This window comes from Tenrec ecaudatus, chromosome 2 (genome assembly GCF_050624435.1).
Source record: "Tenrec ecaudatus isolate mTenEca1 chromosome 2, mTenEca1.hap1, whole genome shotgun sequence".
In the NCBI taxonomy this organism is placed as follows: domain Eukaryota; kingdom Metazoa; phylum Chordata; class Mammalia; order Afrosoricida; family Tenrecidae; genus Tenrec; species Tenrec ecaudatus.
This window is the reverse complement of record NC_134531.1, coordinates 13,975,030-14,001,881: the sequence shown is the minus strand read 5'-3', so window position 1 is coordinate 14,001,881 and position 26,852 is coordinate 13,975,030. Positions and strand designations below refer to the sequence as shown.

Below are 26,852 nucleotides of genomic sequence, written 5' to 3'. Positions count from 1 at the left end.
CTTTTAAGGGATTGGCAACTGTATACCTGATGAATAGCAGCAAAACATTGCCAATATAGTAACAAGAGATGGGCTCCTCAAATTGGACTACAAAACCCAAAATTCATTGCCACTGAGTCAATGGTGATTCATAGCGACCCTACAGTGCAGGGTAGAACTACTTGTGTGAGGTGCTGAGACTGTACCTATTTATGGGAGTTGAAAGCACCATCTCTCTCCCCAAAAGTGGTTGGTGCTTTTGAACTACAGACCTTGAGGATAGGAGCTCAGCCTGAAGGCACTCAATACATGAATGGGGAAAAGCTGCCCCCCTTACGAGTTGACCATACTGATGTTGATGGAAAATCTCTTAGGAACTTTGTTGGCTGGTGGGGCACAACTCAAAATGAGAATCGATGGTTACAAATATTAAACAGTTCAATAACAACAAAAATAAACAGCCCAATATTCTTTGCCATTACACTATTAATGGTAATATGGAGAACATGGAATGTACAAAGTACAAATGTAGAGAAATTGGAAGTCATAAAAATAGAATGACTAAAGATTGATATAGGCATTGTGGTTGGGAGGTCTCATTGGGTCAGTTCCAACTCACGGTGACTGTGGGTACAATAGAAGGAGAGGCTGCCAATTCTGTGCCATCCTCAAAATTTTTATATTTGAGTCCATTGATACAGTCACTGTGCACCTCTTTTTGGTGACTCAGTATTTCACCAAGCATAATGCCCCTTGTCCAGGGATTATGCTCTCTTTATACCACGCTGAAAATATGTGAAACTAAATGATTCTCACTTCCAAGGAGCATTCTAGATATACTTCCTTGAAGAGAGATATGTTTGCTCTTATGGAAATCCATTGCATATTTCAATATTCTTGCCAACATCCTAATTCAATTCAAAGGCCTCAATTCTTCTGCCGCTGACTATTTTGAACCAGGTCATCATATGGTTACTATGCTGGTGATGACAAATTCAAGAGGAATGGCATTGCATTCATTATCAAAAGGGACATCTAAAACTCAAACTTGAAGTATAATACTGTCTGTGCTAGGATGATATCTATACATATACAACAAAGAACAGTCAATATAACGATTATTTGAATTTACATACCAACCATTAAAACCAGTGATGCAGAAAATGACGAATTCTACCAAGGTCTTAGTTGTAGATTGATCGAACATGCCATCAAGAAGCATTGACAATTACTGGGGGTTGGAATGCTACAGCTGGAAACAAAGAGGAAGGATCAGTAGTTGGGAAATATGGTCTCGGTGATAGATATAAAGCTGGAGATTACACGGTGCTATTTTTCAAAATTAGTGGCTTCTTGACTGCAAATACTTTTTTCAGCAGCTTAAATAGTGATTATACATGTGAAAATTGACAGATGAAATACATCTGTGGAAAGAGAAGCTGGAGAAGGTCAAAAATATTAAGCAAAACAAGACAAGTACTGACTATGGAATACATCATCAATTTATCATATGCAAGTTCAGACTGAAGATGGAAAACCTAAACCGAGTCACACGAGCTTAAAATAAGACATTGAGTATGCCCCACCTGAATTTATAGATCATCTCTACGTCATATTTGATGCACTGAACAATAATGATTGAGGCCCAGATGAGCTGGTGGATGACAACAAATGCATCATCCTTGAAAATAAAACAAGAGGTCATTCAAAAGACAGGAAAGAAAAAAAGATCAAAGTGGGTGTCAGATGAGATTCTGAACATTGCTCTTGAACAGAGTAGCTAAAGTAAATGGAAGAAATGATGACAAAAAAGAGCTGAATAGAAGATTTCAAAAGGTAGCCGCAGAAGACAAAGTAAAGCAACACAATAAAATATGCGAAGACCTGGAGTTAGAAAGCTATAAAGAAAGAACATGCTCAGCATAATTTGTGCCCATTCCAAGGGAAGGTGACCCAACAGAATTACAAAAATTACTAAATGATGTCATTAATACCAAACGCAAGTAAAATATTGCTGAAGCTCATTGAAAATGTTTTCATCAGTACATTGACAGGGAGCTGCCAGAAATTCAAGCCAGATTCAGAAGATGATATGGAACGAGAGATATCTCTGTGACATTAGGTGGATTTTGGCTGAAAGCTGAAAAGACCAGAAATATGTTGATTATGTCAAGGCATTTTATTATGTGGGTCACTGGATACCATTGAAAAGAAGAGGAGTACACTGCTTGGTTTAAAAACAGAAAATAAAAAAGTTTTAAAAAACAGAAAATATGTGTATCAGGTTTGTATTCCTTCACCATACTTATTCACTCTGTATGCTGAACAAGCAATCTGAGAAGCCGGACTACAGGAAGAACTCAGGATTAGGCTCAGAGGAAGCTCATGAACACCCTCCCATAGGCAGAAGACACAACTTTGTTTTCTGAAAGCAAAGAGGATCTGAAGCATTTACTGGTGAGGAAGAAGAACAAAGATTGCAACTCAATGTGAAAAAACAACAACAAAATAAACAAAAAATCAAGCCTGTTAACTAGACCAATAAACAGCATCATGATAAATAGAGAAAAGGTTGAAGTTGTCAAGGTTTTCATCTTGCTTGGGTCCACAATCAATGCTCACGGAAGTATCAGGCAAACAATACACTTGGCGAATCTGCTGTACAAGAACTCTTTAAAATGTCGAAGAACAAAAATGGCACTTTGAGGCATAAGGTGTGTCTGAACCAAGTCATGGAATCTTCAGTGCCCCGTACACATGTGAAAACTGGACAACGAATAAGCAAAACTGAAGCAGGATTGATGTTTTTGAACTATGATGTTGAAAAAGAATCTTGAAAGTACCAGGGATTACCACAGAATAGTCCATATTGGGGGGAGTACAGCCAGAATGCTCCTCTGAATTGACTTCAGTGAGACTTGGTCACACATATTTTGGGTATGGTATTAGAAGAGACCCGTCCCTGAGGATGCACACATTGCTTGGCAAAGTGAATGGTCAGTGTAAATGAGAAGTCTCTCCAAGACTGACAGTAGCTTAAATAAAAGACTCAAGCCTAACAATTGTGAGGATGTCACAGGATTGGGCAATGTTTCATTCTGCTGTACATTGGGTCATTGCGAGCTGGAGAAGACGTGGCAATACCTACCAACAGCAATAAGAATTCTGGAAATGTGTACCCATGTATGCCAGGCATTTTGGAAGGCAAACACCTGGCTAGTCCCCTGAAAGAAGCAAGCAAAATTTTACTGAAGTTAATTAAAAACAATTCCCGCAGTAATTTCACAAGAAACTGTCAGAAATCCAGTTGGAAAGAGGCTGGCATGAAACAAGGAGTATCATTTTATATTTTTCATTTTTAGGAATATCATTGTTGATGTCAGATGGACAGATGGATTCTGATAGAACGTAGAAAAGACCAGAATAATGCTTGCTTGTGCTGTATTGACTACTTAAAACAACTTGGCTGTAATAAATAAATAAATAAAAATTAAAGTAAAAAATTAAAAAACAACTTGACTTTGGGGATCATGAGGAATTATGGACATTATAAAGAATGAAAATTTCAGAATGTTTAATTATGGTCCCACAGAACCTGCACCTAGACCACGAGGTAGCTGTTCAAAGAGATTAAAGTGATGCTACTGCATGGTTTAAAACCTGAAAAGGTGTGCATTCCTTGTTCATACTTTTTCAATCTGACTATTGATTAAAAAAGCTGAGAAACAAAACTATATGAAAAATGAAACATCAGAATTGGAGTAAGACTCATTTAAGAACTTGAGATATGAAGTTAACACAAACTTGCTTCTAGAAAGTAAAGCTGTCTTAATGCACTTATTGATGAATATCAAGGACTACAGCCTTCAGTAAGGATCACAGCTTAACAATTTTTAATTTATATTTTCTTTTAAAAATAATTTTGTTGGGGGCTCGTACAACTCTTCTCACAATACATATACATACATACATTGTGTCAAGTACATTTGTATATTTGTTGCCATCATTCTCAAAACATTTTTTTCTACTTGAAACCTTGGTATCAGCTCTTTTCCTCCTCCCCTACCCTCCCTCATTCATGAACCCTCGATAAATTATAAATTATTATTATTTACACTGACATCAGACGTTTAAGATATGAAAACATAATAATAATTTATAAATTATCAAGGACTCCTTATTCTTTAATTAAAATCTCAGTGTTGAATTCAAATTGCTAATCTGTATTTATTTTTTTATTTACACTGACATCAGACAGTTTAAGATATGAAAAAATAATAATAATTTATAAATTATCAAGGACTCCTTATTCTTTAAGATCTCAGTGCTGAATTCAAATTGCTAATATGTATTTATTTATTTATTTTTAAAAATCTTTTTTGGGGGGTTCGTACCACTCTCATCACAATCCATCCATCCATTGTATCAAGCACATTTGTACATATGCTACCATCATCATTCTCAAAACATTTGCTTTCTACTTGAGCCCTTGGTATCAGCTCCTCATATTCCCCCTCCCTCGCTGCTCCCCTGTCCCTCATGAATCCTGCCAGACTAGGCTATTCCCATCATTGTGAATGGAAGACATTTTGGAGTTGTCCAAGGTTGTATTTTACGTGAATTCCCAAGAATCATCCGTAGAAGCAGCGGTCAGGAATTTAAACAACACATTTCATTCAGAAAATCTGTTGCAAATGACTCTTTGAAAGGTGTTTAAAAAAAAGCATTGATATCACACAGAGGACAACGTGAATCAGATCCAAGTCACGGTACCTTCAATCACCTCATAGCTATGTTTAAAGTGCACAATGAAGAAGAATGAGGGAAGAAGCACTGAGACATTCAGACTGTGGTGTTGGTGAAAAATGCTGACTATGACCAGGGCTGCCAGAACTTGTAAGAAGTACAGCCATAATGCTCCTTCGAAGGGAAGAGCAAAGACAGGTACATGCTACCAGGAGGGGCCCATTCCTGGGGACATCTTACTTGGAATTCAGTTCCTCAGCAACATGGATCGACACGAAGGCCGCAGCAATCAGCGCCAACCCAAAATGCTTTTCAGGTCAGTGCAGACGCGGGCACTGTTTTACTCGTTTGTTGATAGGGCCACGAGTTAGAGTAGATCTGGGAGTGCCTAACAACAGCAACGTAGCAGGTGAAAGGAGCCATAAAGCATGCAGGAATTCTCGGTACTATCGCTTCATTTTTCCCTGTAATTCTAAAACTGTTCTAAAATAATAAAAAGTCTCCTGTTTATTAAAACCGAAAAGGAATTTTGCATCACCACTCCAATAATGATAGCTATAGTGATCCCACAAAAGTAGCTATATTACTACTAAGATTGCTTTAAGTTCTGCTGAAAACTCTGCACCATGGGTGACCCTGGTAAGTATTTGAAATGCTGGAGGCACAGCTGCCAGCATCCCAGATCAGCTAGCTAGGACTGTATGACAAGCAGATACTGTTGCCATAATCCACAGCCTAGCTACGTACCAAAATAGACTCTAGCATACACAGGGAGACAGTTTTCTCAATAAAAATCCCAACACGTTTACATGTAAAACATTGGAACGGTAAGGAATCGTGGGTTATTTGGCCACTTGGACTTCTGTGGCCATATGTTCCCCTTATGTTTTTTAGCTTTTGTATTCAAGAAAATCAGTTATTTTTCATATTAAGCTATGACCAGAAACATTTCAAGTCCTTGAAGTTCTTGTTGAGGTGTCTCTGTGTGGTTGCCATTGGGTGCCCTTAAGTCACCTCCGACTATGTACACAAGGACATCTGCCTCGGCCTGTGTCAGCCTCACAGTTGTTGCTACATTTGAGCCCATTGGTGGAGCAAAGACATCATTTCATCTCTTTGAGGCTTCCCCTCTTTTTCACAGACCTGTTGTTTCACCCAGCATGATTTTCGAGGGACTGATCTTTCTGATAATATGTCCAAATTATTTGAGATGAAAACTTGCCAATCTTGTTTCTAAGGAGCATTCTGGCTGTACTTCTTTGAGGACAAAAGTATTGGTTTTTCTGGAAGTTCCTGGTACTTTATTCTTTGCCGACAGCACGATTCAAGTGCTTCAGTTCTTTTGTGACCTTCATTTTTCATTGCCCAACTTTCACATGCATATGAGAAGATTGAAAATAGCATGACCCGAGTCAGATGCCCATCAGTCCTTCAAAGTGACATTCCAACTCTTCAATACTTCAACACCTGAATTTTTAATTTCAGGAAAAAAATTGTTTTTTTTTCTTTACTTTCATAATTATCAATATATATTAAGATATGCATCTTAATTAAATGTTACAGAAATGTCACGCTCGGCATTACAGGGTCGTTAAAGAGGTCTTGTGCAGCAGGTTTGTTCATTGTGATGTGTCATTTGATGTCTTGACTGCTGGTTCTATGAGCTTCAATTGGAGTTCCAAGCAAGATGAAATCATTGATAACTTCAATCGTGTCTTTATTTATAATGATATTGTCAGGGGTCCATTTGTGAGGATTTTCATTTTCTTTTCATTGCGTTGCAATCTATATAATGGTCTACAGTCTTGGACATTCATCGGCTAATGCTTTACGCTCTGCTCCCTTTTAGCAAGCATGGCTGTGTCATCTGCACATCGCAGGTTGTTAATAAGCCTTCTCTCAATCCTGATACTGGATTCTTCCTCATATGATCCAACTTCTCAAATTAGTTTCTCAGTATACAGATTGAATAAGTCTCATTTAACTCTACAAGCCTGACACATTTCTTTATTTTAAGCCATGCAGAATTGTCTTGTTCTTAGAGTGACGGCCTCATGGCCCCAGTACAAGTTTTCATGAGCACAATGAAGTGCTCTGGAATTCCAAGTCTTCTCAATGTGATCCACAGTTTATTATGATCCACACAGTTGAATTCCTTTGCATAATCAATCTCTCTGGTATACCTAAAATCTTGGTCATACAAAATGCAAATGCCTTTCTTCTTTTTCTTGTTCTCCAACACGTCACAGAATGTTTGGCTCTTTCCTCTGGATCTCTGGTCTACTTCCACATCACCTTCAATCTTCACAGAGCTTTATATAACACAAGGCTTTGTCAAGTTGGAAACAAGTATGTGTGCCAACAATATATTATCATAAAGACATAAATACATCTACAGTTAATAATTGATGCAAACAATTCATGTTGAAGGAACTCTGAAGTAACATTTTGATCTCCTTGAGGTCTCACTCTTGACATAGGTTGTGCAAAAGTAGTTATAAGCAGCTATGGTCACCTTTGCTTCCACTCAAGAAACAAGGCCTAACATTCTTAATTAATTTGAACACTTCAAAGAAACTAACTTTAAAGAGCTTGTGTTAGTTTGGGGTCCCTAGAACAGCAAATACACAGACACACACACGCACACACACGTACACACACACAAACAAGGGGAACCCCTCCAAAACTGGAAAAAACCCCACTGGGCGGAGCATTCCTAGTTGGCATTTCTTCTGCTAGGTGAGCATCAAGCAACGCCCTCTGATTTAGTGAACTCAGTGGGGTCTCCTGGGAAGGTACTCTCTGGTCACAGTGAATTTTTCCATAAAAGTAGTTTTCCTTGAACTGTGTTTTTTTGTTGGGTGTGTGATGGCTGATTTAAGAAAACAGCGTGAAGCTGTGAAATTTTGTTTCCTGCTCAGAAAAATGCCACCGAAATTGTTGAGACACAGCTTACAAGGACAGCACTATGGGGAAAACTCAAATGTATAAATAGAGTGATTTTCTCTTTTCTAAAAAGGTGAATTGTTGATTGATGACAATTTTGATCTGAATTTTCATCAACTTTCTGAACAGATGAAAATGTTGAAAAATCCATGCACTTGTGCTCAAAGACTGACGATGGACCATTGAAGAGACAGGGAAGCTATTTGGACCACCTCGGAGGTCAGTTCAGCAAATTGTAACGGAAGATTTGGGAATGAGAACGGTCACTGAGAAACAGAGAGCGTCCACTGGAAACATGCCATGCTTTGCAAGAACAGCTTCGAAGCAACCCAGAATTCTTTTACAAGATTATTACTGGTAATGAGACTTAGTGCTATTCTTATGAACCCCAAAAGCAAACATCAATCAAGTCATCCATTGTCACCCCGAAAACTCCTCAAGTGAAGTCAAAGACCAAGATGATGTTCATTTGATTTTTTTTAATGTGGGATAGTGCATTTGGACTTCATTCCCCCAGATCAGACTGTTAAATAAGCTTTCTATTTAGAGATTCTGGCAAGATTGCCTATGAGTATGTGACCAAAAAAAAGGCCTGATCTATAGCAGATGGGAGACTGATTTTGCCACCACAACAATGCACCTGGTCGTGCAGCTATCTCAGTGCACCAGTTTGGGGCAAAAAGTAGTATGCCTCTCTTGCCCCACACACCTTACTCATCTGAATTTGCTTCATGTGACTTCTTTTTATTTCCACAAATGAAGAGGGACATGAAAGCACAGCAATTTGATGACATAGAAGAGGTGAGGGAAAGAATGAGGAAGATGCTGTCAGCCATCCAAACAGATGAGTTTGAAAATGTTTCCAAGAATGGAATCACAGATTTGACAAATGCATTAAGTGTAATAGAGAGCACTTTGAAGGGGATAAGGTTGGTTTTAAATTTTTTTTTAAATATATACCTTTGAAAGAAAAACACGCTTATATTTTGGCTACCGCCGTGTGTGTATGTATGTTTGTGTATCTACAAATGCATATATACATATCTATATGAAGAGATTTACATCAATTAATTGCTTACATAGTTGTAGAAGTACATAAATGGATAAATATACTTTAAATGCAACAGATAAAAAAGTAGATAATACAATGTGGTTCAAGTTCATAGGTCAGATGTAAGCTGAGGCCTTCTCGTACTCCTGTAGCTGTGAAAGCTGAGAAACAGGAAATAGGATGGAGAAACCGAAGGGACACAGATCAGTATATATGGAAGTAAATGTATCCAAGGTCAGCTGAGTATAACCAAAATTGGCAGTCTGCTGACGGTTCCTGAGATTGGCAGGCAACAAAACAGGAGATGGACACATCAGATGCAGGCTATAGATCCAGCAGAAAGTGAGGAGGTCAAAGAGAGCTGAGCTCTGCCCAGGGTCTCTCACATTCAAAAGGCTCCACCCTCAAGAGGTGTCATCAAGCTGTGACCTGATAGTTAGGTTGGTCTCCCTACCCACCCACCCCACCCCCGCCCCTGACCTTCACCCAAGGATGGCTAGCTGACATATACTCTCTAACCATTGCAGAGCTGGTAAATAGTAGGTCTAACTCTAAGGTGTAATTTCAGTATATCAACCTTTTTCACAGCAAACTTGAGTTGCGTGTTTTTATAACCAACACACTGTAACATTTTTGTCTCCAAGAAGACTACTTCTGATGGGTGTATAAAAATTTGGGAGTGAAATTGTACAACTATGCCTGATCTAATGGAACCATGGATTCTAATAATACCTGCAAGAGCTCCTAATGACATGTTTTTAAAAATTTTGCACAAAAAGAAAAAGTCACCTACCTGTAGGTGAAAATCTGATACTGATACTGTATTTCATAAATTATTATAAGAAACACACTGACTGATAGGATTTTTATGAAATATTGACCAACTCTTGTTTTTTTTCCCCTTGAACTGAACACAGTAGAGAGTGAAAATTATTTATTCAGGGCAGTGTCAGCTCTCGGAGTGATTTGTCCAGCAGTGTTTAGTTAATTTGATTTTGTGGGGCATTTTTATAATTTGGTGTAGTTCCCCAGAGAACTTTTGGCCCTCTCCACATATTAAAGTCAGCCAGCACAACAAATAACTAACTAACTATCCAGACTAGGATTGGGAAGACTCAATTGCCTCCAGATGAGGACCAAATCAACTTCATATTTCCAAAGCAAATCATATTAATTGGGTCAAAAATGAGTCCTTTGGAGGTTTCTGGAATGCACACTTATTCCCACTGTAATTATTGAGGCATTCCAGTGACCCTCATCTGCATTATCTGCTCATTCCCCCACTTCCCTTCTTTTCCTCCTTTTGCTCTCCGCTCTCCTTATTTCTGAGTCATGCAGTTTTTCTGAACCCACACATAAAATGGAGAATTAAGGCATGTGTATAGAGTAAAATAATATGATAATGTTTTCCAAATTTATGGCTCAATGTGATCATTTTCCAACTAATGACGTCTTTGACTGCAGAAGCCACATCCCTCTTATGCAGGATTCCTCAACAGAAAATCCTACTGAAGTCTTTTTTTTTTCCATCTCCCAGGTTAAGTGGGCAGCTTTGAATGAGAGTGTTGGGCTCCACCTGTAGATATCTACATCCAGGTGTGTCAAGATAGTCTTCCCATCTCTTTAGCCACTTTTATTTACTACGGTGTAAATAATGGTTTCACTCCAAGATGTAAGCTGAGCTGCCTTCTACAACAACAAAAATCCTTAATAAATATATTGTGCCTTTAAAAACCTGTTAAGCATAAATCGGCTAGTTTATAAAATGGTGGCCATAAGAGGGGTTTAGAAGAGGAGATGGGTCAGTCAGGGTGCGAGGTAGTACTGATGAAGAACACAGCTTGCCCCCAGATCCTGGATGCTTCCTCCCCCCAACTACCATGATCCGAATTCTACCTTGCAGGGCTTGATAGGGCAGAGGTTGTACACTGGTACATATGAGGGCTGGAGGCACAGGGAATCCAGGGTGGATGATACCTTCAGGACCAAGGGTGTGAGGGGCGATGCTGGGAGAGTGTAGGGTGAGTGGGTTGGAAAGGGGGAACTGATTACAAGGATCCACATGTGACCTCCTCCCTAGGAGAGGGACAGCAGAGAAGGGGGGGAAGGGAGACTCCGGATAGGGCAAGATATGACAAAATAATGATGTATAAATTACCAAGGGCACAAGAGGGAGGGGGGAGCGGGGAGGGAGGGAAAAAAAAAAGAGAACCTGATGCAAAGGGCTTAAGTGGAAAGCAAATGCTTTGAGAATGATTGGGGCAGGGAATGTATGGATGTACTTTATACAATTGATGTATGTATATGTATGGATTGTGATAAGAGTTGTATGAGCCCCTAATAAAACATTTAAAAAAATGATGGCCATAAAAGTTGAAATTAAAATAGATATGATTTGTCTCTATTTACCTTCCAAAGAAGAGAGAAAATTATTTCTACATCATGCCAAATAGCTAAAATAGAAAATAATTTACCTGAACATGAAATAACAATTATAAAGCATGTTTATGATGCTTCACACACCACACATCTACTGTTAAGTTAAAATGATCAATTGTCATCCAAATGTCATATGTTCCATTAAGCATCATGTAACACACCTTCTCTCTCCTTTGAGAATTTCAGATACGAATCAGAAACCTGATGCAACTATTAAATGTTTATTTAACTCTATGGAAGACACTGGGTTGATTTATGTGAACACCCTTTTAATAAACATTATTTTGTTGACTTTGGTTTTTGTTGAAAATGTACACAGCAAAACAAACGAGAAATTCAATAATGTCAACATGCGTGAAGCATCGGCTCCATGCTTCCAGTTGTGCTGCCACTGCAGTCGCCTGCCTCTCTGAATGGCTCATTTTAATGTGAGCTCGCTGCCCACTGGGTCCCATCTGCACTTCTCAGTTGCTGCTGTCAACTGGATTGCAGACACATCATTTTTTGAAAGAGCTCAAGCAGACATTCTTCACTAATTGAGTTAAAGTATTATTTGCATTAAAGAAGACATGGGGGCAGATTTTGTTTGAGTATTTAAAGTTTAGAGATGATTTGTGAGAACATTCTGCCAAGAATTGGACTGCATAGTTTTTAGGGTGTCTTCCCAATTTAAGATCTTATGGTTAAGAATGTTCCTGGAAAAAGTCTATCAAGATGGGTTAAAGCTCTATTTTAAAATAAACATATGTTGAGTGTTTTCTTAGTACTTGTTTGATTCCCAAAATGATTGGCACATGACTTCGTCAGAGTTGATGATGCTGGTACAGGACCTAGATTTGCCCATCACACCAGCACACTCAGTATCCTTTCTGTTAGAAACACTGTGGTTTCCTCATCTAGAAAATGCCTTTGTCCAGAAACGGCTGCCGCATTGCAGGGAGCGCAACATCCAGTAGATAGACAAAGACCTGCTCCATTTGTCTCAATCTGGAAGAAGTCTGAAGGGCAATGCTTACCACCGCTGTTATGAATGACCGAAACGATGGTGGAATCAAACAACACATCAGTCTCTTTCAGTGGTGGAGAGCAGAAGTCTCAGACCAAGGTGTGGCAGAGCCCCCCTGACTCCAAAGGCTCTGGGGAGAATCTTTCTGTGCCAATGATTATATTGGCTTCTCTAGAGAAGCGTTTGTATATAGAGATTTATTCAAGGATCTATATGGCTGTAGTAATTGTAGAAGTAGGCACACTCAATCCAGTTCAAATCAGGCTTCTCCTGACCTGTGGAAGCTGATCAACAGGAAGCAGGATGATGAAGCAGAAGTGGCAGTGTGCTCAGGCCGGCAGATGCAGAGGTGAATAAATCCGAAGTCTGCCAAATGAGTGCACTGTGGATCGTCCACTGGCAGCTCCTGGCATCCACAGGTGAAGCAACAGGAGATTGAGGAACCTGACCAAAATCTCCAGCAGATGGCAAAGGGCTGAGAGGTTTTACTATGCTCATCAATTTTTTACAAAAGGTCACACCCCCAAGAGTTAGTTGTCTTCAGGCCATGACCTGGGTGATAGTTTGAGCTGCCCCCCTATGCTCGTCCAAGAGTGGCTCGGTGACATAATCCCTAACCATCACGTCACTGAGTGCTGCTGTGTAACACAAATATAAAGTGAGCAGCTCTCAACATCAGGATTGGTTGTCTTACAGTTTTGAAGGGTAAGCCTCTGTCCTCCAGACATCAGCAGAACTTTACTCTGTTTACTTAAGGAAGAGACCATTCCTTGTCTCTCAGCTTCTGTCAGAGTCAGGCATTTATTGATATCCCTTGCCTTGTTAAAAGTGTGTGTGTGTGTGTGTGTGCGCACATCTGTTTTTCATTTCTATCCCATTCAAAAGGGATTATGTTTAGGCTGTGTGAATTCACTAATACAACAACAACAACAACAAAATACCCTACTTCCAAGTGAGGTCGCATTCATACAGGCACAGGTCAGGACAGTGTGGTAGTTCAATGTTATGTCAGCTTGACAGTGTATGGAATGTAGAGGAAGCATCCCCCCTCCCCCATCAGTGAGATAACACTGAGGATGCCTTCTTACAGGTGTGGACTTCTTAGAATGAAGAAACTGGAAACCTCCCTCTTTCTCTGCCCCTTTGCCTGCCTGCTTTCTGGGACTCTACCTGCTACCAGGAGCGGCCCCAACTGGGCTGCCTGACCCTGAGAGCTGCCGGTGCCCTGCCACATTTCCACTGACGTTGGATCTACTTGACTTTGCACCCACTGGCCGTCATCTTCCTGCTTCCTGCTTGGCCTTTCTGTGTCATCCGTCTGAAGCTACACACCTCTGAAGAGGGCTCGGGTTTGCATGCGACTTAAGGACTTGAGCCAGCCTAGTCTGGGATGCCTTTTTAATATGATTGTTTCTTGATATATAGCTCCTTCTTATACATACACGAATGCTGATAACCTCATCTAACAGACTGGAAGCCACACCTCAATCCCTAACACATCCCTTGCTCTTTAAGCTCTGGTGGCTCCAGGCATTGCTTGCTTGTTGTTGTCATCACATGACCATCTCTTCTTCTGTCCCTTTTTATAACAGTTGACATTTGACTCAAAATCCACTCGAGTCATTTAGAATGATCTCATGTCAAAATATTCGTTAAGTACATCCAAAAAGTTTTTGCTCCCAAATGTCACATCCATAGGCTCTGATGGTTAGGCTTTGTGGTAACTCGTTGTGGGGGCACCACACCATCAACTATGAAAACCAGCCCTGCTCTTGCAGCTCACCCTGTAAGATCCGTCAGAATCTGTTTCATGTCCCAATCCAGAGTCTCCGTCTGCCCTGTGCTACGACGTCCCTTACTCCCTCACAAATCTTGTGACACTTGACGTGCCCCCTGCATATTATAAATTTCTCTCTCAACATCTGTTTGCAGAAACCTTGGTCTAAGATCTTCAGTGAATAAATATGAAGGATAACCTTAAAGAGGTTATACTTGAAACACATGACTGTTAGCCCGAAGGTGGGCAGTTCAAACGCTCCAGCTGCTCTACCTGATATAGGTGTGGTTGTCTGATTCCATCAAAATTTACAAACTCAGGAACTCTATGTAGTGGCTACCTTCCTCTCTATTGTGATGAGTTAGAATCCGCTTCATGGCAACAAATTTAGGTGTTTTGTTTTGGGTTTAATATTTGGTGTCTATGTCAAGTATCATGTACTTTGGACATGTTATCAGGAAAGAGTGGTCCCTGGAGAAAGACATCATACTTAGTAGAGGGTCCGTGAAAAAGAGGAAGACTCTCAGTAAGATGGACTGACAGGGCAGCAACAATGGGCTTAAACATAGGAACATTTTGTGAGGATGGTGCAAGACTGGGTAGTATTTCATTCTGTTGTGCACAAGGTTGCTATGAGTCAGAACTCACTCACTTGCCCCCAACTACAGCATGTCAAGTCAAACTCTAAAATTATTGGCACCAGCTAATAAAGCTAACAGCAAAGCAGGGGAAAGCTTTTGAAGGAGAGTTTGCTAAAGCTCACTGGGCAGCAAACTTACTCATCAGCAGCATCGTGCCATTGGTGTTTTAGGGCTTTAGAGTCAGTTCCAACTCATAGCGGCTATGCACATATGGACAGCAGAATGGAACCTGGCCTCGTTATGCATCATCCTCAAATCGAGCTGTTTGGGAACATTGTTACAGCCACTATCAATCCATTCTCTTGAGGGACTTCTTTTACACGGACCCTCCACTTTATCAAGCATGATGTCATTCTCCAGAGACTAGTCTTTCCCGATGACACGTCCAAAGTATGTGACACAAAATCTCTCCGCCCTCTCTTCAAAGGAACATTCTGGCCGTACTTTTCCCAACATTATTCTGTTCGTTCTTCAGCCAGTCCATGGCATAGCCAATATTCTTTGCTAACACCATAACTCACAGCCAACAACTCTTCTCTTCTGTATGCATTGTCCAGCTTTCACATGTATAAGAGGTGATTGAAAATGCCACGGTTTGGGTCAGGCACATCTTAGTCCTCCAAGTAACATCCTAAGAGTCTGTAAGCTGTGTTCTCTACCTAAATGAACACCCGTTTAGCTCCAACCCAACTTGAAAGAGACTCTTGGGTGTGTGTAGAGAGATTGAGCTCCCCGGTCACTACAAGAGCAGGCTGTAGAAGTCCAAGTGGAGAGGACCTCAGATTGCAGAAGCTGAACCCCCTGGGCCCACCCAAGGAAAGAGCAACTGGAAGGTATCTCCTGATAGAGAGTAAGCGTTGGTAGGTATTTTGCCGAAACAAAGTCCCCCAGTATGACAGCAACTATCGAGAAAATGCTGAGTAAGTGTGCAAGTAGAGACCGGGGAGAAACACAATTAGACATGGAAAGATCTCTCCAGAGTGCCATGAGCATGAACAGGGACAGACGGGGCATCTGCGGAACTTGTTGGAATGTAGAATTTTATTGGAAAATAATGTAAGGAAACCAGATACCTTTCTAAAAGGGAGTCAGAGCAAATGGTCTCCCTTGGGAATCTTAATGAACAGTTTCTTTGTTTCTTAGAAAGGAAGTATTAATTACTATCATACCTAACCCAACTTTACATATAAGTTTGCTAAACTAGAGATTATCTTCATTTATAAGAGGTTTTGGGTCATATTCTGTTTTATCTCTAGTTGCCTAAAAGTTCCATGACAAATAATTTTTCTAGACATTGTTGCAGAGAGGTTTGTAACAATATTGTTATGGACTGAATTGTCCTCTTCCCCAATCTGGGTTGGAATCCTAACCTCTCTATCCATGGATAATAATCCCCTTTGGGAATAAAAGTTTCTTTGTTATGCTAATTAGGACATATCAGAACAGGGTGTGTCCTATACTTAGTCACTTCTTATTCATAATGAGCAGATTAAATTCAGAGACAAGAAGGCCCAAATAAGGGGAGATAAATGCAAGGACTCATTGCATTGGGCAAAGACCCTGCAAATAATACTACCATTAAGCAAGGTTACCTTTTCCTTGGCTCTCCATCTATTGCATTTTCAGAGCTCTCTGCCTTCTTCTTCGTTGGACTATCATCTCCTCTGGGTTGCTAGGAGTTGAAATTGACTCAGTGGCTGTGTTTGGGTTTATTTGTGGGGTACAGTATACATGAGAGAAAGATGAGGTTTTCCACTCTCATTAAGAGTTACAGTCTTGGAATCCCACAGGGGCAGTTCTATTTTTCCAAAAGGGTCACTGTGAGTCAGAATTGATTCTATTGGCAATGAGTTTAGTTGGCTTTTTTTAAGACTGTGTATACCTCAGGCCCTGAGAGACAGCACTCAACTCTGCTTTTGGTGTTCCCACTGAATTGTCCTATTAAGGCATTCTGACTTTAAGCTGAAGTTATTTCCTGGGGCTATCTTATAAAAGGACAACAAAGTGACACAAAAGATCAGAAAGTAGTGTCTCACAGTCCTGGAGGCTAACGTATAAATCAACAGTCAGCTGGACCATACTCCAAAGGCACTAAGAAAATCCTTTCTTGTCACTCCCAGTATGTGGTAGCTTCAGGGGTTCCTTGGCTGGTAGGTGCATCTTCACATAGCCTACAGCTATCTGTCTCTCTGTACTATCTTCTCTTCTTGTCTAAGAATTCCATTTACATTAGCTTAGGTCCCAGGAGGGCCTTAACTTAAATGATAACATATTCAAAGACTTTCTAAACAAGGCCATGTTCACAAGCACCAAAGGTTAGGATTTCAGCATATCTTGGAGAGGGATGCACAATTCAATCCACAAAAATCTGTATAGTGCCATCTCAGTCAGTGCTGCCTAATGATGTGGTAATGAAAACGGTTTGTATTCTGTGGTGTCTAGTATAGACACTGCATACCACAGACTTGAGCCCTTGGAATGTGTTTTATTTGGATGAGAAATTCAATAATGAATCTGATTAAATTTTAATGAACTTATACATACAAGCAAATGTATGGCTACTGTTTTGGAGAACTCAGAAATAGATGGATACTAAGGCGCAAACATTTTATAGTGTTATTAGTCCCAGAAGTTTAAGAATTCTGCTATTGGTACAAACAACTTTGAAAATGTGTCTTTAACAATTAGGGCTCCTTACAGCCTAAAACAGAGATCAGCATATCTAGCCCAATGACTGTTTTTAGAAGATGCTGACGACAACAACAGCAGTTGTACTGGAATCTCAGCACCATTTATTTGTGAAGTGCCTATGATTGTTTCACTACTATAATGCTACAACAGTGCTTTCCATAAAGACTGTGTGGCAACTGAAAATGCTGACTGTCTGTTGTTGTTGCTGTTTTACACATCCCTTTTATTACAATAAGACCTCTACTAATATGGTGGCTATGGGTTGGGCTGCGATCACCAAGGTCAAAGTTTGAAACCACCATCCTTTGGAGAAAGACAGGACTTTCTGTTCCTATCAAGAGTTACAGGCCTGTGTTAACAAACCCAGGGACAAGAGCACAACAAGTGATACAAATCAGTGGTGAGTAGGGTGTAGCAGGCCTGGTAGGGTACGACCAAGGGTAATGCAACCGAAAGGCATTACTGAAACCCAATGAAGGCTGAACAGGATAGTGGGACAAGAGGAAAGTAAAAGGAAATAGAGGAAAGAGCTAAGAGGCAAAGGGCATATATAGAGGTCTAAATAAAGTCATGTACATATGTAAATATATGAGGATGTAGAAATAGATCTATGTGTATATATATATATATATATATATATATATTTAGTATTAAGTTGCTGATGGACATTGGGCCTCCACTCAAGTACTCCCTCAATGCAAGAATACTTTGTTCTATTAAACTGGCATTCCATGATGTTCACCTTCCCAACACAATCGCTGAAGACCAAGTGGGTGCATAAGCAAATGTGGTGAAGGAAGCTAATGGTGCCCAGCTATTAAAAGATATAGCATCAGAGGTCTTACAGGCTTGAAGGTAAACAAGCGGCCATTTAGCTCACGAGCAACAAACCCACATGGAAGAAGCACACCAGCCTGCGTGATAATGAGGTGTCTAAGGGATCAGGTATTAGGCATCATCAGAACAAAAAATCATATTGTAAATGAGACGGAGTGGGGAATGGACACCCAAAGCTCATCTGTAGGCAATTTGACATCCACTTACAGAAGGGTCGCGGGGAAGAGATGAGCCAGTCAGAGTACAGTGTAGCAACGATGAAACATACAACTTTCTTCTAGTTCCTAATGCTTCCTACCCCCACCCCCACTATCATGATCCCAATTCTACCTTACAAATCTGGCTAGATCAGAGGATGTACACTGGTACAGATAGGAACTGGAAACACAGGGAATCCAGGGCAGATGATCCCTTCAGGACCAGTGCTGAGAGTGGTGATACTAGGTGGTTGTAGGGAGGGTGGGGTGGAAAGGAGGAACCAATTATAATGATCTACATATAACCTCCTCCCTGTGGGATGAAAAACAGAAAAGTGGGTGAAGGTAGGCATTGGACAGTATAAGATATGACAAAATATAATTTATAAATTATCGAGGGTTCATGAGGGAGGGGGGAGTGTGGAGAGAGGGGGAAAATGAGCTGATGCTAGAGGTTTACGTGGAGAGCAAATGTTTTGAGAATGATGTGAGAAATGAATGCACAAATGTGCTTTACACAATTGATATATATATGGATTGTGATAAGAGTTGTATGAGCCCCTAATAAAATGATTTTTAAAAGATATCTAAAGTATATATGAATATATAAGAGTTACAGGCTTGGAAACCCACAAGGGGCTGTTCTACTCCATCCTGAAGCATCACTAAGAGTTGGCATCTGCTCAATGGCAGTGAGTGAGTTGTTTCATTGCAATAATTAAATGTTTATAATATCCATAAATTTTCACCACTTTATAGAGGTGCACTTCAATACTGGATTTTAAGAAATCCACTTTCTTAGTCTTTTATGCCAACAGAATGCCTTTCCTCATGTCATTTGGAGTGCTCAACATCGAGTGATCTACCTTTGGCAATGGCTTTTGCTCACCTCTTAGTGATTTTAAAATTCTTCCACAGGTCTTTAGAACTCTTCCAGACGAGTTTTGATTTGTAACAATATGTCAAATTCAATACTTTATTGTGTTACCAAGTTACTGATTTTCCAAATTCTTTGGAATGGATTTCTTCACAGAACAAACAGCATAAACTCTTATTCCAAGTGCAAATGTGTCCTCAAGTTCTCATCCAGGTTTCATCTGCACAAGAACTCTGAATGTATCTATTCACACACCCAAGAATCATCATGCCGCTCAACCCAAAGTCTACATTGAGGAGGGTATCAGTGATTACTTATAGATCAATCATTGAGTTAATAAATGACATTTAGACCATTTTAGTTCTCACTTAGGGGGCTACAATGCTGATTTGTTTTCCAAACTCGGTAGTCAGTCTGTGAAACAAATAACTCATTAAATGTGAGTGAGTTTTCAAATACACTGCCCAAACAGAGCATGATTTTAACGGAGATGTTACCCTGTAATACAATCAAGACAGAACCATGCAAGAGAGGCTAGTAACTGGCAACACACATGGGCCTCTACCTAATTCAGGATAAGTGCTATTCAATTATCTTTAGTGGGAAAGTATTTGGTCACATTGCTCTCTCCTACTTTATTTTAACAGTGCAGGATTTTCATTTAAAATCATATGTCTGAGGTAAGGCACCTCTCAGAACAATATAATACAACATTCTGGCCGTGGCTCTCCCAAGGACCCAATACTTTAAGGATAAGTTGATTCTTCAATGTCAAAAACAGGAGCTAAGACAAATGTCTTATTAAAATTATAAACATAGTAAGTAGGCATGTCGTTCTGATTATATCTTCAATGATGCAGACATCTGTCAAAAAGACAGCCTTGTACAATGGCTTACCCAAACCCAAACCAAAGCCATTGAGTCGATTTTGACTTGTAGCAAACCCAGAGAGATTTCCAGAGCTGTAGATCTTTCATTTATTAGTGTGAATTCGGTAGGGGTTTACATTTTTAAATCATCAATTTTGTATTTAGTATTTGAAACTACTTACCTAATACCCCATTAGCTTACCCTACCCCATCTCCTTTGACTTCTCATCTCCTTCTTGGGATTGCTCTCTTCCCTGCCTCTCAAGTTAATAGCTGTAAGCCTTCCAGTCTATTGGTTCATCTTCCTTCCTTTCCCCTCCTGACCTTGGTGACCTCTAAAGACCATTGTCTTTGGTTTGAAAGTGTTTGCTTCCGTATTTTAGTTTTCTTTAAAATGATCTCATCAATTCTGTCCTTTTGTCATTGACTAGTGTCACTCAGCATAAAGTTCTCCAGGTTGGTCATGCTGTGAGGCACTTCCTAGTTTCATCTTTGTGTTTAGTGTGCATAGTATTCTGTTGGGTGTAGATACTGGAGTTTCTTTATCCATTCTTCTACTGATGGGCATTTAGGTTGGTTCCAGCATCCTGTTTCTATTGCCTTGTTATTTGGAACAGTGCTTCACTGAACGTGGATATATTTTCTGCTTATGCTGTGACTCTTCTTTCCTGGCTTGTATGGAATTTCTATTCCCTGCTCTTTGAGGTAGTGCCACATCACTTCCCACACTGGTTGCGCATTTCCCCAGTCCCGCCAACAGTGTAGTGTATAGCGGTTCCAATCTTACCACAGTACCGCTAGCAATTGTTATTTTCTGCTTCTCTCTTTAAAAAAAAATGGCTTTCATTATTAGTATACATTTGTATCTCATCATGTTTTGATTTGTATCCTCTGGATATCTAGTGATCATGAGCATTGCTCCATGCATTTTTTGGTCATTTAGATGTAGTTTTTGGGTGAGTTGCCTGGTCATCTTCTTTGCTCATTTTAAAATTGGGTTATTTGCCCATTTCTTATTGAGGTGCTGCAGTTTTCTATAGATTTTATGGATTGATGCTTCCATTGTTTCTACAGTTAGAGATGATTATTTTTGTAAACTTAGATCCATTTTGTCATTGCCAACCTCCCCACCCCCTTTTTGGGGGTTCTCTTTTTACTCTTTTGACGAAATCTTTTGATGCACATAAGTGACATCTTTTCAGTAGGTCCCATTCATCTATTTTTACCTTCTAGTCTGTATGTTTCCTGTGTTATATTTGATAGTGTGCCCATACCCTGCCACCACTTGTCTGTCGGTTTATCAGACTGTGGTAGCTTGTGTGTTGTTGTGATGTTGAAAGCTGTGTCAAAAAAACCACAAAAAAAACCCAAACCAAACCCACTGCCCTCAAGTCAAGACCAACTCATAGTGACCCTAAGGACAAGGTAGAACTGCCCTGTGAGTGTCTGAAACTGGATCTCTTTATCAGAGTAGAAAGCGTCGTCTTTCTCCTGAGAAGCAGTTGGTGGTTTCCAACTGCTGACCTTTCAATTCACAGCCCAAGTCATAGCCACGGCACCACTATGTCACGGCTATTCAAATACCAGCAAGGTCATAGTAAGCAGGTTTCAGCAGAGCTTCCAAACGACGAACATACTATGAAGAAGGAATAGGCTGTCCACTTCTGAGGAACCAGCTCAGAACATTGGCAGAAAATATCATTTCCGATGTTAGATGGCTATTGGCTGAAAGCAGAGATTACCAGAAAGATGCTTACTTATGCTTTTTTTTTAACGATGCAAAAGCATTAGACTGTTTGCAGCATAATGATCTTTGGATAACTTTGAGAACAATGGAAATTCCGGAATACTTCACTGTGATCGTGTAGAACCTGCACATGGAACAAGAGGCAGTCTTTGGAGAGAACAAAAGAATGCTGAGTGATTTAAAATCAGGAAAGGTGGGTATCAGGGTTACACCCTTAATCATTCTGATTCAATTTATGTGCTAAGCAAATAACCAAAGAATCTCGATGGTAAACATGAAGAATGAGGCACCAGGATGGGAGATGGCTTATTAACACCCTCTGGTATGAAGGTGACACAATTCTGTTTGCTGAAAGTGAAGAGTACTTGAAGCACTCTCCATTGAAGAACAAGGATTTTATCCTTCAATGTGGATTCAACTCAGTGTAATTTAAAACTACAACAACAACAACAAACCAACCCAAATCCTCAGACCTGTGCTCAGAGGTAACATCATGATTAATGGGGAAACGTTTGAAGTTGTCAAGATTTCAATGTTCTTGGACCCCATGGAAGCAGCACCCAGAAAATTGAAAGACATATTTCTCTGGGTAAATCTGCTGCTCTAAACCTCTTTAAAGTGTTGAAGAGCAAGGATGTCATTTTGAGGACTACGCTGCACCTGACCCAAGTCCTGGTATTTTCAGTCACTTCATATGCAATGTAAAAATTAGACATTGACTAAGGAAGAGCGAAAAAGAATCACTGCATTTTAATTATGGTATTGGTGAACAATACTGAAAGTACCGACTTCTGGGAAGATGGTGGACCAGGGGACCCGCATATTCTGAGAGCACTTTCGAACAAGGTGGGTTTGGTGTCCAAATAGACGAGTGGTAGGAGTCTGGTGAGTGAAATATTCCCCGGGGACAGCACGCCACCACCACGTCAAGCATTTGTCCTGAGTCGGGGCCTCTGTGATCCAGGACCTGATTCGTGGGACATCTTGGTCACTAGGCTGCTGCCATCGCAGTCAAGACTAGTTATAGCCCCAATCCTTCCCAGACCGGGACCCCGAGCCCACAGTCGTTTGCCTGCTCTGCTGAGACACACGCAGAAGTGGTGGGACCCCTACAGCAGCTGCCCACTGGCGGGACCCTAGAGGAGAGAAGCTTCCCTTTCCAACGGTTCTCCTCTCCCCACGTGGCAGTGATCTGCCATTGGGCCAGCGTGCCTGACTCCATTCATCCAAGGCCCAGGTAACTGACCTGTAGGCCACCGGGGGCTGCCTGGGCAACTCCCAAGGGGGACCATCTTTCCACATCGCTGCCTAGGACTTCTCCACTGCACCCCTCTTGCCCGGCCGCTCGCCCATCAGCTTAGCTCCTGCTCCACTCCCAGCCCGGGAACCTGCGCTGTACACTTCCTGCTGGTGCAGCCTGCAGCCGGAGGCCATCCCATTTCTATCCCAGACACTGTGCTTCCGCCGGAGTCACTTCAGGCTGGCCTGTGCCACCAAGGAGCTCTGTGCCTGCGGCCGGGAGCACTAAACCTGCCTGCCGTGGGGCGCCCCTTCCAGTGCTGATAGCGACAGGTATAACAGTGGGTATTCTGGCCTGTGCCTCCCTCGGCACCCCTTGCAGCCCCAGCTTTTTTTGGCCAGTACAGGAGGCTCGCCCTTGTGGTGCTGCTCCTCCCTGTGTAGCCTCTCCCCACAGACTTAACTCTACAGGCCTGCAGGGACCTGGGGGTGCTTGCTGATCTGAAGAGCATTTTCCCCTTACATAGCCCAGCTCCGGAGCCCAGAAGCACCATGTCTGATTGCAGCGAGGCCTCGCCCACCTCCGCCTTCTATTAGGCATCCCTAGAACTTGGAGGGAAAGAAGGGGGAGAAATTTAAATATATATACCTTTAATCTTGTACTGGTGTTTCTCTTTTTTTCTTTTACTCTCTGTGTTTTCTTTTCTCTCTTCTTTCATCCTCCTTTTTCATTATCACTATTACTCTCTTCTGCCCCTTTCCTACAGGTTTTCCTTCTATCTCTTTTTTCTCCTTCCACTTTCGCTATTATCACTTCTTTTCTCTCCTCTTTTATAGCTTCTTCTTTCTCTCTCTCTATTTTTCTTCCGCTCTTCCCAAAAATTTTCTTAAATTATTTTTTAATTTTTACCTTTAAATTTTTTTCTCTTTTATTACTAAATTTAAAAAGGCTAAGGGTACCCTGACAGACCAGGTCAAATCAGCCTGGGAGGCACTCACTGATGCTCCAGCCTCCACTCCAGACGCTGACACATTTCACAACTGCGGGTCACAAAGTCTTCGGGGAACTCTGCCTACACAGCAGTCTGACCCATTCTAATAGTAGGTCATAGGCAGTCGCCTGAAAGAATCCTTAACAGTAACACAGATAAGGTTCCCCTGGCCTCCCAGGAACATGGGGCCTATGAAAAGATCGAGGAAAAATCAACAGACCACATCACTCCCAACAAAAAAAAAGCCAGAGAGATGAAACATAGTAGCAGAGCTAATGTCTCTCATAGAAGAAACAGATACAGATCTGCCACAGAAGGAAATCTTCAGAAGTCTGCTTGCAGTAATACAGGAGCTGAGGGAAGCAACCCAGAATAAGGATGTAATAACTGAGGAGATGAACTGCAAAATCGAGGGGATGAAGTCCACCCACCAAAGGGAAGTGCAGGAGCTAACAGTGGAGGAAGCAGAAGCCACACACAAGGTCACAGAATTATGATTTGGCTTGAGGAGGCAGAGAACCGTATCAGTGATCTCGAGGACACTCAAACAGACCTAAGAAAGCAAGAATAGCAAAATTAAAGAAACAGAAGTTAGTCTGCGATAAATGACAGATGCTATGAAGAGGAATAATATTTGAATAATCAGTCTACCGGAGCACAACACAACACACAAGTCAACAGCCAAGATAGCAAAGGAATTTCTGGCAGAAAACGTTCCACCCTAATGAGGGAGAACCAGGCACTCACACAGGAAGCAGATAAAATGCCAGCAAGAGTACACCCCAAGAAGAACACGCCAAGACATATAATAGTATCCAACTTCGGGGAAAAAGAGAAAATTTTACAAGCAGCAAGAGAAAGGAAGACTGTCACATACAAAGGAGCACAGGAAAGAATATGCTCAGACCTGTCAGCAGATAACATGAAGTGGAGGAGAGAATGGAGCAACATCTTCCAAAACCTGAAGGAAAAAAACTCCTCCCCCAGAATACTGTACCATGCCAAGTTATCCATTAAGATATATGGCGAGATAAGAGTCTTCCAGGACAAGGAAAGACTCAAATAATATGCTGCAAGACACTCAACCATGCGGAAGATACTGGCTGACTATGGCCAGAGGATCAACCTCCAACAAGAACAAACAGGAGACCACCATATAGCCCATTTCCATCTAAAAGCCAACATGCCAGCAACAATTACCAGGACAACAGGGTCTCAGATGGAAAAGAAGACAAGATAGAAACTCTCCACTCAAACACAGCACACTGGTATGAATTGAGATAGGTAAAGACCCAAACACAAAACAGGGTATGGCAACTATGAATCCACAGATAGTGATAATAACTCTGAATTCCAATGGACTCAATTTGTACATTAAAAGAAGGCTTGAGGACTGGCTCAGAAAACATAATCCATCAATTTGTTGTCCGCAAGAGACAAATCTTAAGTGCCCAGACAAGAATATGCTAAGAATAAAGGGTTGGTAGAAAGTTTACCAGTCAAATTGGAACTCAAAAAAGGACTGGGTTGCTATCTTAATCCTCGAGAAAATGGACCTCAAGATCCAAACCATAAAAAGAGACAAAGAGGGACACTACATAATGCTCAAAAGTTCAGTAAACAGGGCAGAGTTAAAGCAGTGGGAAGACCAGAGAACAATGCAAAAGATAAATGCAGCTAAAAGCTGGTTCTACAAAAGAATTAATAAAATTGACAGTCCTCTGGAAAAGCTTACCAAAGATAGAAAGGAGCAAACATCAATAGCCAGGATGAGGGATGAAACAGGGGGAATAACAATAGAACCCAATGAGATTAAAAGGATAATCACAAAGTACTATGAAGGTCTGTATCCCAATGAATTCAGAAACATGGAAGACCTGGATATATATTTGGAAAAAACAGGCTCTCCCTAGATTATCTCAAACAGAGATCAAGAACCTCAAAAAACCCATAGCAAAAGAAGAAATAGAGAGGGTCATCAAAACCCTACCAACCCTACCCAAAAAAGCCCTAGGGCCAGATTACTTCACAGCAGAATTCTACCAAGCTTTCAGGGAAGAGGTGACACTGATCCTCTACAAAGTATTCCATAACATAGAAGAGGATGGCAAACTCCAAAGCTCATTTTACAAAATCAGCATTACTTTGATACCCAAACAGGGAAAAGACCCTACAGGTATAGAGAATTACAGATCAATATCTCTAATGAACATAGATGCAAAAATCCTTAACAAAATATTGGTCAATAGAATACAAAAGTATATAAAATATATTATCCACCATGACCAGGTAGAATTCATATCAGGGATGCAGGGATGGTTTAACATCTGAAAATCCATTAATATTATACACCACATCAAGAAGCAAAGGATAAAACCATGTGATAATATCCATAGATGCAGAAAAATCATTTGACAACACCCAACACCCATTCCTAATCAAGACACTCATGAAAATAGGATTGGAAGGTAAGTTTCTCAAGCTGATACAAGCTATCTATGAAAGGCCAACATCCAACATCATAGTCAATGGAAAAAAGACAAAAACCATCCCACTGAAAAAGGTACAAAACAAGGATGCCCCCTGTCCCTACTTCTATTCAATATTGTTTTGGAGGTTCTGGCTAACAACATAAGACAGTGGAAGGACAGCAAAGGGATCCAAATGGGAGAGGAGGAGGTGAAACTATTGCTATTTGCAGCCGACATGATCCTGTATATTAAAAACCCCAAGAACTCCACAGCTGGAGTATTTACAGTGATAGAGGAATATGGAAGAGTAGCAGGATACAAGATTAATAAACAGAAGTCGGTAGGTT

General features: G+C 40.8%; 1 pseudogene; it reads left to right on the top strand.

The window, feature by feature from the left end:
• LOC142439707 (keratin, type II cytoskeletal 8 pseudogene) overlaps window positions 1–23,331 on the top strand; it is a 62,214-nt pseudogene extending 38,883 nt beyond the window's left edge.
• Window positions 23,332–26,852: the final 3,521 nt, after the last annotated feature.